The following is a 13888-nucleotide window of genomic DNA, read 5'->3' as shown; positions in this document are numbered from 1 at the left end:
GAAAACGAAAATTTTTAATAAACAATTCTTTCCTCCTTTTGTTTCAACTTATTGATTGATTCCATACATGCATGTCATTTTTTTTTTTAAATCCATGCATCATCGTTTAAAACGGAAAGATCAAAAATCATAAAAAAGGTGCAACACATAATTCAAAAAAAAATTATTTCAACTCATTACTTCAAGTCAAACATGATTTCATTTAATCAAAATTGAATAACTTTAAGACCAATAAATCATCATGTATAACAATCATCAAGTATGATACAAACTTTTCAAAACGTTTATCATGATAAGGCATATAAGCCAAAGAAACTATTAAATATAAAGCATATTCATCAATGATGGTTTCATTGGGCATAAGGCATTTTCAAACAAAATCATTTTGTTATTTGTTGTTGTCATATATTTTTCTTTTTAGGTGAATCTATCTTTTCATGCTTAAATTTTTTAATTTTTCAAAGATGCTAAAAAGAAAAACATGATATAATTTTTGAAAAACAATTTTTTATTTCCTATTCCTACTATCTAATTTAAGCACTCATGAAAATCTTCAAGTAATTTCAAAATAATTCAAGAGAGTTGATTTACTTACCTTATAGTCGAAGCCTGTCAAAGCCCAATTCGCCGTTTCACCTTTGGAAGTTCTTGATTTATCCTTGGGTGCCTTCCTTTCCTTTGGCCTCTTCCTCCGTTCAAGTTCATTGTTTATTTTAGATTTTTATTTAATGAACTTATTAAGAGTTAGTGTTCGAAGTTCAAGTTCATCATTGTCCTCATCACTTGAGTCATCGCTCAAGTGGTATTCATTTGTCTAGAGTTCCAAATCCTTCCTATTCTTTGGAAGGTGGTTCAAGTGTTGATTGTGTTCATCATGTGCATTGCGCACCATTTCATATGTCATCAATGAGCCGATAAGTTCTTCAAGTGGAAAAATATTTAAATCTTTTATTTCTTGTATTGCCGTTACTTTTGATTCCCAAGCTTTAGAAAGTGATCGTAAAACTTTACTAACAAGTTTAAAATTCGAGAAACATTTGCCAAGAGCTTGTAAACCATTGACAACATCCGTAAAACGGGTGTACATGTCAATAATAGTTTCGCTCGGCTTCATTCGAACAAGCTTGAAATCATGCATTAAAATGTTGATTTTCGAATTTTTAACTCTAGAAGTGCCTTCGTGTGTGATTTCAAGAGTGTGTCATATGTCGAAAGCCGTTTCGCACAAAGAAACCCGATTGAACTTATTTTTGTCTAAAGCGCAAAATAAGGCATTCATAGCCTTTGCGTTTAAAGAAAAATACTTCTTCTCCAAATCCGACCATTCGTTCATCGGTTTAGAGGGAAGTTGAAAACCGTTTTCAATAATATTCCATAAATCCAAATTCATAGAAATCAAGAAAACTCTCATTCGAGTTTTCCAATAAGTGTAGTCCAATCCGTTAAACAACGGTAGATGAAAAACCGATAAGCCCTCTTGAAATCCATGAAGAGCCATTTCTCTCGGGTGTAAATCCGAAATGAGAAATACCGGGCTCTGATACCAATTGTTAGGATCGGAGCAGCACTAAGAGGGGGGGCGTGAATTAGTGCAGCGGATTAAAATGTTGGTTTCGACAAATCTTTCATACAATAAAAAATGACCTTGAAAAGCTTAACTTGAACGCGTGTTCGTAAAGGTGTGCAGCAAAGGTAATGAGGAAATAAAGCATGTAAGAAGGTTTGTAGTAATATAAATAGCAATAAGAAAATGCAAACCAGAGATCACGCCAATTTTAAAGTGGTTCGGTCAAATGACCTATATCCACTTGCGAGGCCCTCTTCGATGAGGCTCCCACCTTCCACTAGCAAATCTCTTGAAGGGGAAGGACAAATACCCCTCTTACAACCTTTTACAAGCGGTTCACACTCTTACAAATTTTCAGCAAGAAAGAAGGAGGTGAACACTCTAGCAAATTGAAAACAAGACTTGCTAAGACTTTTCTAAGACCTTTTCCTCAATCCATTGCTTCTCAAAAAGTTGTTATCTCAGTTGAGAATTGAGAGGTATTTATAGGCCTCAAGAGGATTCAAATTTGGGCTCCAAAATTTGAATTCTCTTTGGTTCCCGATGTTGGCGGTGCCACCGCCTGGCTCTCAGGTGCTAGGCGGTGCCACCGCCCAGCCAAGTGGTGCCACCGCTTGGTTCTCAGGTTCTAGGCGGTGCCACCGCCTACACTATTTCAGCTCACTGGTTGGGCTCCAAACTTGACCCAAACCAGTCCGAACTCGGGCCCAATTGGCCCCTACTTGAGTTATAGGATTAACACCTAATGTTAACCCTAATTAACGTGCTAACTATGAATTTAAAGATATTTTCTAAGCTATTACAAAGTCCGCAAGTTAAGATTTTTTCCGGCGAGCTTCCGGCGAACTTCCGACGGTCTTCCGACGAACTCTCGGAAACCATTCTACAGACTCCCGGCAAGCTCCTAGACTTCACGATTTGATCCTGGCGAGTTCCAATGAGCTTCTTCGACAAGCTCTGATCTTTCTCGGTGAGCTCCGCGAACTTCCAACGAACCTTCCGGCGAGCTTTCGAAAAACCCCTTGGCTAGTTCCGGCAGCATTCCCGACGAACCTTCGGAGTTTCGTCGAACTCTCAAACTTACAACAAATCCTTCGCGCTTAACTCCGATACTTTGTTTCGCTTTATGTCTTCATCGTTATCGTAGTTAATCCTGCACACACAAGCCAAAACTTTACTTCGATCTAGACAATTATTACAAAGCGAATTGACATTCTGTTGCCCGGCACGTCATTGGTTGGCGCTTCGTCCGATTCTTCGGCGCATCGTCCTCTCTTGCGGCTTGTTGCCCAATCGACGGTTGACCTCCGCAACCCTGATATCCTTAGCGCAATTTCGCTCTTGGCCCGATGCCCGATATCCGAAGCCTTCTACCATCCAATATCCTAACGTGATCTCCTCTGTCGCAACATCAATTCCTCCTACGTTAACTGTCTAATCTTGATCGAGTAGACCTGCATCACTCAAAATGCAGTTAAACATCTAAACACAATCAATTAGTTTCATCATCAAAATATGAGATTCAACACAAGTAATGAGGACTATGATGATGACTTAGGACTCTTGACAAGAAAGTTCAAAAAATTCATAAAAAGAAATAATTCTAAAAATGACACTTAAAATAAAATTGAACCCAAGAAAGAACAAGTTATATGCTACGAATACAAAAAGCCAAGACATTTCAAAAGCAAATGTTCCCAAGTGAAGAAGAAACAACCAAAGAAGAAGAAGGTGCTAAAATTAATGTGGGATGATTCGAGCGATTCCGAAGACAAAAAACAAAGCAATAAGGAAATCACCAACTATGCACTAATGGCTATCAATGATGAGGTAAGTAGTTCGTTAGATACAAATTTATCTTTCAATGAGCTTTTAAGTGCTTTTTATGATTTATTTGATGAATGTAGAATAATGAGTAAAAAGTATAATTATTTAAAAAAGGAGCATGCCCTTTTAAATACTGAATTTGAAAAACTTAAACATGATAGTCCTTTATTACCTTCATGCACTAAGTGTAAACACTTAGAGGTACTTGAGAAGGAAAACTTGCTACTCAAAGAAACTCTAGAAAAGTTTAAGATTAGTAGCAAGTCCTTGAATATAATCCTTGCCAATAAGGGTCGTATTCATAGAAGAGGCGGAATCTGTGAGTAGCTCTCACCAAAACCCAACCACCTTTGTTAAAGGCCCTACCTTACATATATCACCCCCCACCAAATGTAACTTTTGTTGCAAACTCGGACGTGTTGCTTATAGATATCCGTTTAAGAGATATAGTCCATACAAATTGATTTGAGTTCCTAAAGGAACCATAAAAAACTCTATGCAAAATAATAAGTTGAGTAGCTTGATTTTTGAGGTACCCAAAGTCAAATGGTTACCTAAAAATCACCATATATTATAAAAATATTTACCATCACAAGCTAGGAGCAAGAGATGGTACCTTGATAATGGAAGCTCAAGGCATATGATCAGAGATCCATCTAAATTATCTAAGCTCACTAGTCTAGACAAAGGTTATGTCACCTTCGGAGTCAACAACAAAGGTAAAATCATTGGCATAGTAACCATAGATAACAAATCTAACTTTTTTTATTAAAGATGTATTATTGGTTGATGACTTAATGCATAATCTTTTGAGCATTAATCAATTGTGTGATAAAGGATATATCATCATATTTGAATACAATGCTTGCATTATTGAACAACCACACAAAAACATATCTATGATTGGCCTAAAACAAAATAATGTATATACTATTGACATTAATGATCTTTGTAATGAAATGTGTTTTTCACTTTTGAATGACGATGCTTGGCTTTGGTATAGGAGATTAAGTCATGCTAGCATGAAACTAATCACTTAAATCTCATCCAAAGAACTTGTAAGAAGTATTCCTAACATTAAGTTTGTTAAAGACAATGTGTGTGATACATGTCAACTAGGAAAATAAATAAAAGATAATTTTAAATCAAAGAATCAAATAAGCACCTCTAGACCATTGCAATTGATCCATATAGATTTGTTTGGACCAATTGATACAACAAGCCTAGAAGATAGCAAATATGCTTTTGTAATTGTAGACAATTATAGTAGATACACTTGGACATACTTCTTAGCATACAAAAGTGATTGCATTTGGTATTTTTCTAAGTTTTATAAACTTGTTCAAAATGGAAAAGGCTTTATAATTTCATTAATTTAGAGTGATCACGGTGGTGAATTTCAAAACCGTGATTTCCAAAATTTTTGTGAATCTAATGGATACAACCATAATTTCTCTACTCCGAGAAATCCTCAACAAAATAGAGTAGTAGAAAGAAAAAATATGAGTTTATAAGAAATGACAAGAACAATGTTGAACGAACATAGCCTACCCAAATATTTTTGGGCTAAAGCCATTAATAAGGCATGCTATGTCATGAATAGGGTTTTAGGAAGATCATTACTTTTCAAAACTCCTTATGAATTATGGAATAACAAAAAACCCAACATTTCGTATTTTAAAGTTTTCGATTATAAATGTTTTATCTTGAATGAAAAAGATGCCTTAGGAAAATTTGATAAAAAATCCGATGAAGGTATTTTTCTTGGTTATTCTTCTATTTCAAAAATCTTTTATATATTTAATAAAAAAAATTTGGTTATAGAAGAGTCTATTCATGTTGTCTTTAATGAAGTCTCTGAATTTAAGAAAAATAATTTTGATAATGATCTTAATTTTGATGCTTTGAATTTAAATGAACCCTCTCCTCTAACTATCAACTTGGATACATCTTCTTCCGAAACATCCTTACCTAAGGAATAAAAATATGCAGATGCTCATCCTAAGGAGCTAATCATAGGAGACATATCAAAGGGTATTCAAACTCGTTCTTCCTTTAAAAAATTTTGTGTCAATGCTGCTTTTCTTTCTCAATTTGGACCAAAATACATTGACGAAGCTTTGAAAGATGATTCATGGGTTATTGTAATGTAAGAAGAGTTGAACCTATTTAAGAGAAATAAGGTGTGAAAGCTTGTTCCAAGAACTAGTGACCATTTAGTTGTTGGTACTAAATGGGTCTTTATAAACAAGCAAGATGAATTTGGTATTGTGGTTATAAACAAGGCTAGATTAGTAGCCAAGGGTTTCGACCAAAAAGAAAGTATCGATTATGAAGAAACATTCGCTCCTGTAGCAAGATTAGAAGCCATAAGGATGCTTCTTGCCTATACTAGTAGTAATAATCTTAAGTTATTTCAAATGGATGTTAAAAGTGCATTCCTAAATGACCGTATTTTCGAAGAAGTGTATATTGAGCAACCACCCAGATTTGAGAACTCCCTTTTTCCTAATCATATACTTAAGTTAACTAGAGCTCTCTATGGATTAAAACAAGCCCTAAGGGCTTAGTCTGAGAGACTTAGCTCCTTTTTTATCTAAAATAATTCCTCTAAAGGCAAGGTTGATATTATATTATTTATTAAAAAATTTAAAAATGACTTTCTTGTTGTTCAAATTTATGTTGATGATATTATTTTTAGTTCTATAAATGAATCCTTATGCGAATCATTTGCCAAGAGTATGAGCCAAGAGTTTGAAATGAGTTTAATGGGTGAACTAAGTTTTTTCTTAGGCTTACAAATCAAACAACTTAGTGATGGTATTTTTCTTAATAAAAAAATATACATTAAAATTGCTAAAACGGTTTAATTTGGATGGTTCAAATGCCATCAATACTCCTATGAGTATCTCCACTAAATTAGACATGGACGAAATGGAGAAAGCTTTGATAAAAAAACTTATAGATGTATGATAGATAGTTTACTATACCTCACTACAACTAGATCGGATATTATGTTTAGCATAGGACTTTGTGCTAGATTTCAATCTAATCCTTAGCTATCTCATCTTAAAGCTATTAAAAGAATTCTTAGATATCTTAAAGGAACCCATAATCTAGAATTATGGTATCCAAAATCTGAATATTTTGAATTAATTACTTATGCTGATGCGGATTTTGTTGGATGTAGAGAAGATAGAAAAAGTACATCCGGAATATATCAATTCTTAGATCATGCACTTGTTTCTTGGTCTTCTAAGAAATAAAACTCGGTTGCATTATCTACAACTGAAGCTAAGTATATAGTAGCTGGTGCATGTTGTGCACAAGTTGTATGGATGAAAAATATCTTAGAAGATTATAGAATTCACTTTAAGAATATTCCCATAAAATGTGATAACACAAGTGTAATATGTTTAATAAAAATTCCTATTCAACACTCTAGAAGTAAACATATTGACATTAGTTATTATTTTATAAGAGAAAATATTAATAACCATGATATATCTTTAGAGTTTATTGATATGAAACATCAATTAGTCGATATCTTTGTAAAACATTTAAATGGAGAATAATTTGATTTTATTAGAAGAGTTAGGGATGTTAAACCATCAGAATGCATTAGTTTGTTGTATATCTTTTCGCGACTTTCTTGATTTTTCACAAATAAGCTTTCATGAATTTATTTTATTACATAAATAAAGCTTTTATGAAATCCGAAATTTTTATCTAACTCTTAACTTGGTGTCAAATTTACTTCATACTCTTGCTCTATCACATAATGATTTTTGATACACTTAGTCTCTTCACTCATGGATTTCATTGACTAATACATTTCTCACGGATTTCACTCTTGTGAATTTTTAATGAGAAACGTATTTTATTGATGGATTTTATCTCATAAAAACACTTGCATTGTTGAGTGGTTTTCCATTTTATTGATGACAAAGGGGGAGAAATGTGGCAAATTGATGACAACTTGGCATGAATACTTGAAATAATGTGTAAAATGTATCTTATCATGAATGCTTGAAACATATCATAATGTGGCATGAATACTTGAAAGGTGGCATGAATGCTTGAAAATGTTTAATTCTTAAAATCATACTTGATTTCGTATCAAAATGATAAATGTCTATCATTGTGATTATCACACATAATTTCCCACTTACAATTGATATCATGCCTTGGATTGATGAACTGTCATTTTTTTATCGAAATTTGAATATTGCTAAATTTTATATTTGAAATTTGTATCATACTTGAAAATGATGATTGTCAATCATCATTCTATATTAGACTTCAAAATGGATGTCATGCATTGACATCATTTTTTTATGATAAATATGTAGTATCATATTTTGAGATGGTAAATCATGATTAATATCATGATATTCATGTCGATAAGTTTAAATAAATATAACTTATTGGTTTGATGCTTGAATTCAAAAGGCCTTGAATTCAAGAGTATCTTTTCTCAAGTATGGCATATAGATAAGGGGAGTTAAGGTTAACTTCGTCATCAATTGATTGTCATCATAAAAAATAGGGAGATTGTTGAATATCAAATTTTTATGATGAAATTAATTGATAAATTATTTGATCCAATCTGTATGTTGAGAAAAATATGCAAGATTAACTACGATAGCGATCAAGGCATAAAGCAAAACAAAGTACTGGAGTCAAGATCAAGATTTTGTTAGGAGTTTGAGGGTTTGTCGGGAGTTCGGAGGTTCGTCGGAAATGTTGTCGGAATTGACCGAGAAGAAGCTCGTCGGAACTCACCAAGAAGATTGTCGTGAGGTCCAAGAGCTTGCCGGGAGTTCGTTAGAAGATTGCCAAGAGATCGTTGGAAGTCTGTCGAAAGATTATCGGAAGCTCGTCGGAAGAAACCTAGACTTACGGACTTATTTTGTTTAGTGTATGCCTTAAAAATCATAGTTAGCACATAATTAAGATTAGGTTTGGGAGGTAATCCCATTAACCTTGTTAAGGGCCAACTAGGCCCATAATTAGATTGGTTTGGCCTAGATTCAAGGCCCAACTAGGTTGTTGGACCCTATTTGGCAATGGCACTACCAAACTCAGGTGGTGGAACTACCCAAGGAGCGATCTCCCAGGTGATCTTGGTAGTGGTACCACCTAGACTAAGCGGTGGTACCGCCAGTAGTTATTACTATCAGGTGGTGGTACTGCCTTGTCAGGTAGTGGTACTGCCATAGCTTAGTATCCGAAACTTTGTCAAGTGATGGTACCGCCAGACTGGGCAGTGGTATCACCTAGTGTTAGAGTGTCAGGTGGTGGTACCGCTAAAACCCCAGAAACCCAAGATGAGACACTTTTTTACTCCAATTTTTAAGTCATTGGGGCTTATAAATACCCCACTCTTTTCTGCATGAAAGGGCAACAAAGTGATATCTAAGTGTGGAAAAATCTTTTAGTGTTGGGGTGTAAAAGTGTTATAAAAGTACAAGAGTCCTCCTCTTTTTCTTTAGTTTTGTAATCATCCAAGAAGAGGTGTGAGGCTTGTAAGCGTTATCTCCTAAAACTGTGAAAAGAAGAAAGTACTATAAAGAGGTCATTGGTCTTTGCCTATTGAAGAAAGATCATTAGTAGATGCCGGTGATCTCGACGGAGGAGGAATCAGAAGTGGATATAGGTCACAATGACCGAACCACTATAAATTCTGGTATTTTCTTTCCTCACTACTTATTCTCTTTACTGCATCTTATTTTACTTCATTGTAAACTATCCAATCCCCTCTTCTCTACTCACTTGCAAACTTATTTGAGTCAAATTAATGGTTTTCATCGAACTTAGAATTTCATCGAACAAAGTTTTCTGAAATCATTGAAATTTATCATTTTTATCCACTGTACTAAGTCACCCCCCTCTCTTAGTGTCGTTCTTGATCCTAAGAACATGGAGATGCATAACTGAATACATAAATCTTCATGTGAGTGATTAGGACCACTAGCTTGGGCCTAATCACATTAAGCTATGGTCTATGATCATCTGGTATGATTACTCATGTGATGTGTGATTACTTGTATACCTACTAGATATATATATATATTTGCATGTAATGTAGATATATATTAAATATTTATATGTGTGACATATCATATTAGGAGACCAAATCAAAATCTCCTCTATCGATAATATTAAGTTAGTAAGCGTGAGACAATTAGATTGACCCACGTGGCCTTCCATTGTTATAGGTAGGGATTGATTCTCGATGTAGGTTGAGTTGGTTGAGTCCCTCGAGGCTCACCTATATCGCGATTCACTATCTTGCCTATAACATAGAGATGTACTAGTGACCTGAGGACATGGTATGCTTGGTTGAGTCTCTCGAGGATATATCATCGAACTAGACTTATCTTATAACGATGGTCTTGACTTAACCGAACATCATGGTTGGTCGAGTCCCTCAAGACCATTATGGTTCGAAGGTCGAATAGGACAAGAATCACAAGAAGTTATGATCGGCAAGAGTTTCCTACCTTTTGGGCTTAATGTGATTAGTCGAGTCCCTCGAGGTTACACTAAGATGCTGATTGGATCCCGATCCCCACTAGAGTCTGTCGGAGACATTTGTTTCACATGATGAGGGCATCGCGTGACTCGCTAGAAAAATAGTGGGAGTAGATTAAGAAAGAAGTCCATATCATATTTGTTTATTTTTCTATGAAATCTACATTTTATTTATTTCCCCTACATTTTTATATTCAGAAAATGTCGCTTTTAAATCTCTTACGTGGCATACTTGATGTCAACCGCTTCACTAGTCCGAATTATACGGATTAGCTCTGCAGCTTGAGAATTGTTCTCGCGGTGGAGAAAATCGCATGTCCTTGATATAGTGATGCCTACGCCTAAGGAAGGTGTTGAATCTCATATTTTGATGATGAAACCAACTGATAGTGTTTATGATTTGATATGAGTTTTGAGTGATGTAGGAACCTTCGATCAGGGACAGACAATTAAAAGCAGGAAGAATCATGTTGGGCCAGAGAAAAATATGTCAGAAGATTAGACGTCGAGCCGAAGGATCGGTCAACGTATTGATCGAAGACTTCAGGCTATGGGTTCGGGAATCGGACCAAGAAGAGCAGATATTCCAACAAGGAAATCGGAGTTGCGGAGGTCAACTGACCGATTGGGCAATAGGCCGTAAGAGAGGACGATGCACCGAAAAATCAGATGAAGCATCGATGAACCAATGACATAACGAACAATATTTGATTAGCTTAGTAATAATTGTCTAGATTGAAGTAGGTTTTAAGTGTGAAGGATTAACTATGATAGCAAGGCATAAAGCAAAATGAAGTCCCGGAGTCAAGAATGAGATTTTGTTGAGAGTTGAAAAGTTCATCGGAAGTCCGGACGTTCAACGAAAGTTCTACTGGAATTGACCAAGAAGTCTAGGAGCTTGCCAAAGATATTAGTCAAAACTCACTAAGAAGATCATCATAAAGTCTAGGAGCTTGCTGGGAGTCCATTGGAACATTACCGAGAGATCGTCGGAAGTTCGCCGGAAGATCGTTGGAAGCTCACCGGAAGAAACCTAGACTTATGGACTTATTTAGCTTAGTAAATGTCTTTAAATTCATATATAACACATAATTAGGTTGGAATTTGGCCAATTCAATTAGGGGTCAATTAGACCCAAGTTTGGGTTGTGTTGGGCCATGTGCAAGGCCCAAACAGTGACCCAACATGTAGCACCATCGTGGCACAATCTCCGAGACTGTGTCAGGCAATGGTACCACTAGACTGGGCGATGGTACCATCGAATGGCAATGTCAGATGATGGTACCGCTAGTCTGGGTGGTGGTACCACCCAGATAAGGACTTCCAGGCGATGGTACCGCCTAGTGTTAGTGATGTAGGCGGTGGTACTGCCCAACACAGGTGGTGGTACCGCTAGGACCCTGAAAACTGAAGATAAGACTCTTTTAGGCTCCAAGTTTGAATCCACTTGAGGCCTATAAATACCCTCTCATCCTTAATTAACATTACAAGAATTGAGAGCAAAAAAAATAAAAAAAATATTGTTGTAATATTGTGAGGACTCCTCTTAAAGCTCTAAGTGTTAGTGTAATTTTAGAGAGGAGTAAGGGGGGTTGTAAAGGTTCTCTCCTGAAACTGTCAAAAGGAGAATTGAGTTGTAAGGGTTGTTGATTTTCACCCTTTAAAGGAAGATCGTTAGTGGATGTCGGTGGCCTCAACGGAAGTGGAATCGATGGATGGATGTAGGTCACAATGACCGAACCACTATAATGTTAGGATCAAGAGCGGCACTAGGGGGGGGTGTGGGGGGTGAATTAGTGCAGTGAAAAAAAAATTATTGATTTCAAAAAATATTTATATCGATTCAATCCATTTCAGAAAGATATTAAAATTGAAAGCTTTTGTAAGAGTGCAAAGAGAAGGTTAAGGAAGTTTGTAGAAATGTAAATTGCATAAATATAAAAGCAAACCAGAATTTAGAGTGGTTTGGTCGTAATGATCTACATCTACTTCTGATTTCTCCTCTTTCGAGGTCATCGGCATCCACTAATGGTCTTCCTTCAATAGGCGAAAACCAACCATCTCTTTACAGCGCTTTCTCCTTTTCACGGGTTTAGGAGATAACCCTTACAAGTCTCACACCTCTCTTGAATGATCTCAACACTTCGAAAGGAAAGAGAAGGACTCTAGCACTTTTACAATACTTTAACACTAAAGATTCAAGATTATGCCAATACTTTTGTGCCCTTTCATGCAGAAAATGGTGGGGTATTTATAGGCCCCAATGGCTTCTGATTTGGAGCCAAAAAGTGTTACTTCCCCATATTTCGAGGTACTGACGGTACCACCATCATTATTGGGCGGTACCACTGCCTGACACCTGACATTGGGTGGTACCACCGCCAAGTCTGGGCGGTATGACCTCTTGACAGAGCTTAGAGACCAAGCTCTGGCGGTACCACCGCTTGACAAGGGCAGTACCACTGCTGACAGCATTAACTGCCGACGGTACCACCGTCTAGTCAGGGTGGTACCACCACCCAAAACACTTGGGAGACCGAGTCCTAGGCGGTGCCACCATCGACTGTGATTTCAGATGCTGAATGGGCTATTCAATCCAACCCTATTCAACCTTGTTTAGGGCCTAGTTGGCCCCTAATTGAGTTAGTGGGATCATCTCCCAAACATAACTCAACTAAAGTTCTAACTACGATTAAGACAAGCAATTAGTCCGGTATGTCTATTTTTCTCTCAGCGATCCTCTAGCGAACTTCTCGGTGAGTCTTCCGGCGTGCTTCTAGCGAACTCCCGATGAACTCTCAATGATCTTCCGACGAACTTTCAGCGATGAACTCTCGACGATCTTCCTACGAACTCTCGACGATCTTCAAACGAGCTCCTGGTACATCGTCCGAATCTTCGACTCCGGCCCATCATTTACTTTATGTCTTACTACTATCATAGTTAATCTACACACTTTTCTCAACGTATAGATTAGATCAAATAATTTACCAATTGATTTCATCATCAAAATCTGAGATTCAATAATCTCCCCCTTTTTGATGATGATAATCAATTGATGATAGAGTTAACCTTAACTCCCCCTATCTATATGTCATACTTAAGAAAATACCTTCTTGAATTCAAGGCCTTTAAATTCAAGCATCAAACCGATAAGTTAAATTCATTTAAACTTGTTAACTTGCACATCATGATACTTATCATGATTTACCAATTTAAAATACGATGCTACTTATTTATAAAAATGATATCAAGGCTTTATATCCATTTTCAAGTCCAATGATAGACTATCATCATTTTCAAATAAGATACAAATTTCAAATATGGCAAGATAACAAAGATAGTAATTCATCATTCTATGGTATCATTTGTAAATAGCAAGTTAAGCTCATGATACCTTATGATAGACAATTATCAAGCATTCGCAAAACATACAAGTATTTATGATAAGCATTTATGATAAGATACATTACATACATTTACAATGCCAATTTTGTTAGGATCAAGAGCACTAAGAGGGGGGGGTGAATTAGTGCAGTAGAAAACTTTCGACGATTAAAACTGCGTTCGTACGATAAGAGCGATTTCGGTATAAAATCTGATTCGTAAATCACTTTAACTTGTGATCAAGCAAGATGTAGTTAAAGCAAGTCTATAAAGGTAGTTTGCAGTTATGATGGAAATTAGAATGTAAGCGTAAATTGAAATATGATGTTCGTACGATAAAACAGATTTACGTCTAAACACCGATTCGGAAAATACTGAACTTTGAAACACGATCGTAAATGCGCAGAAGGCAGTAAGCTATTGAGGAGGTTTGCAGTAAAGATAATATACTCAAATTAAATGCAAACCGAGATTTAGAGTGGTTTGGTCAATCTTGCCTACATCCACTTTTGGCTTCCTCCACCGACGAGGTCACTGACATCCACTAGAGGCCTTCCTTCAATAGGCGAA

The sequence above is a fragment of the Musa acuminata genome, chromosome BXJ1-10, assembly GCF_036884655.1.
Source record: "Musa acuminata AAA Group cultivar baxijiao chromosome BXJ1-10, Cavendish_Baxijiao_AAA, whole genome shotgun sequence".
Classification (NCBI taxonomy): Eukaryota; Viridiplantae; Streptophyta; class Magnoliopsida; order Zingiberales; family Musaceae; genus Musa; species Musa acuminata.
Note: the sequence above shows the minus strand (reverse complement) of the source record.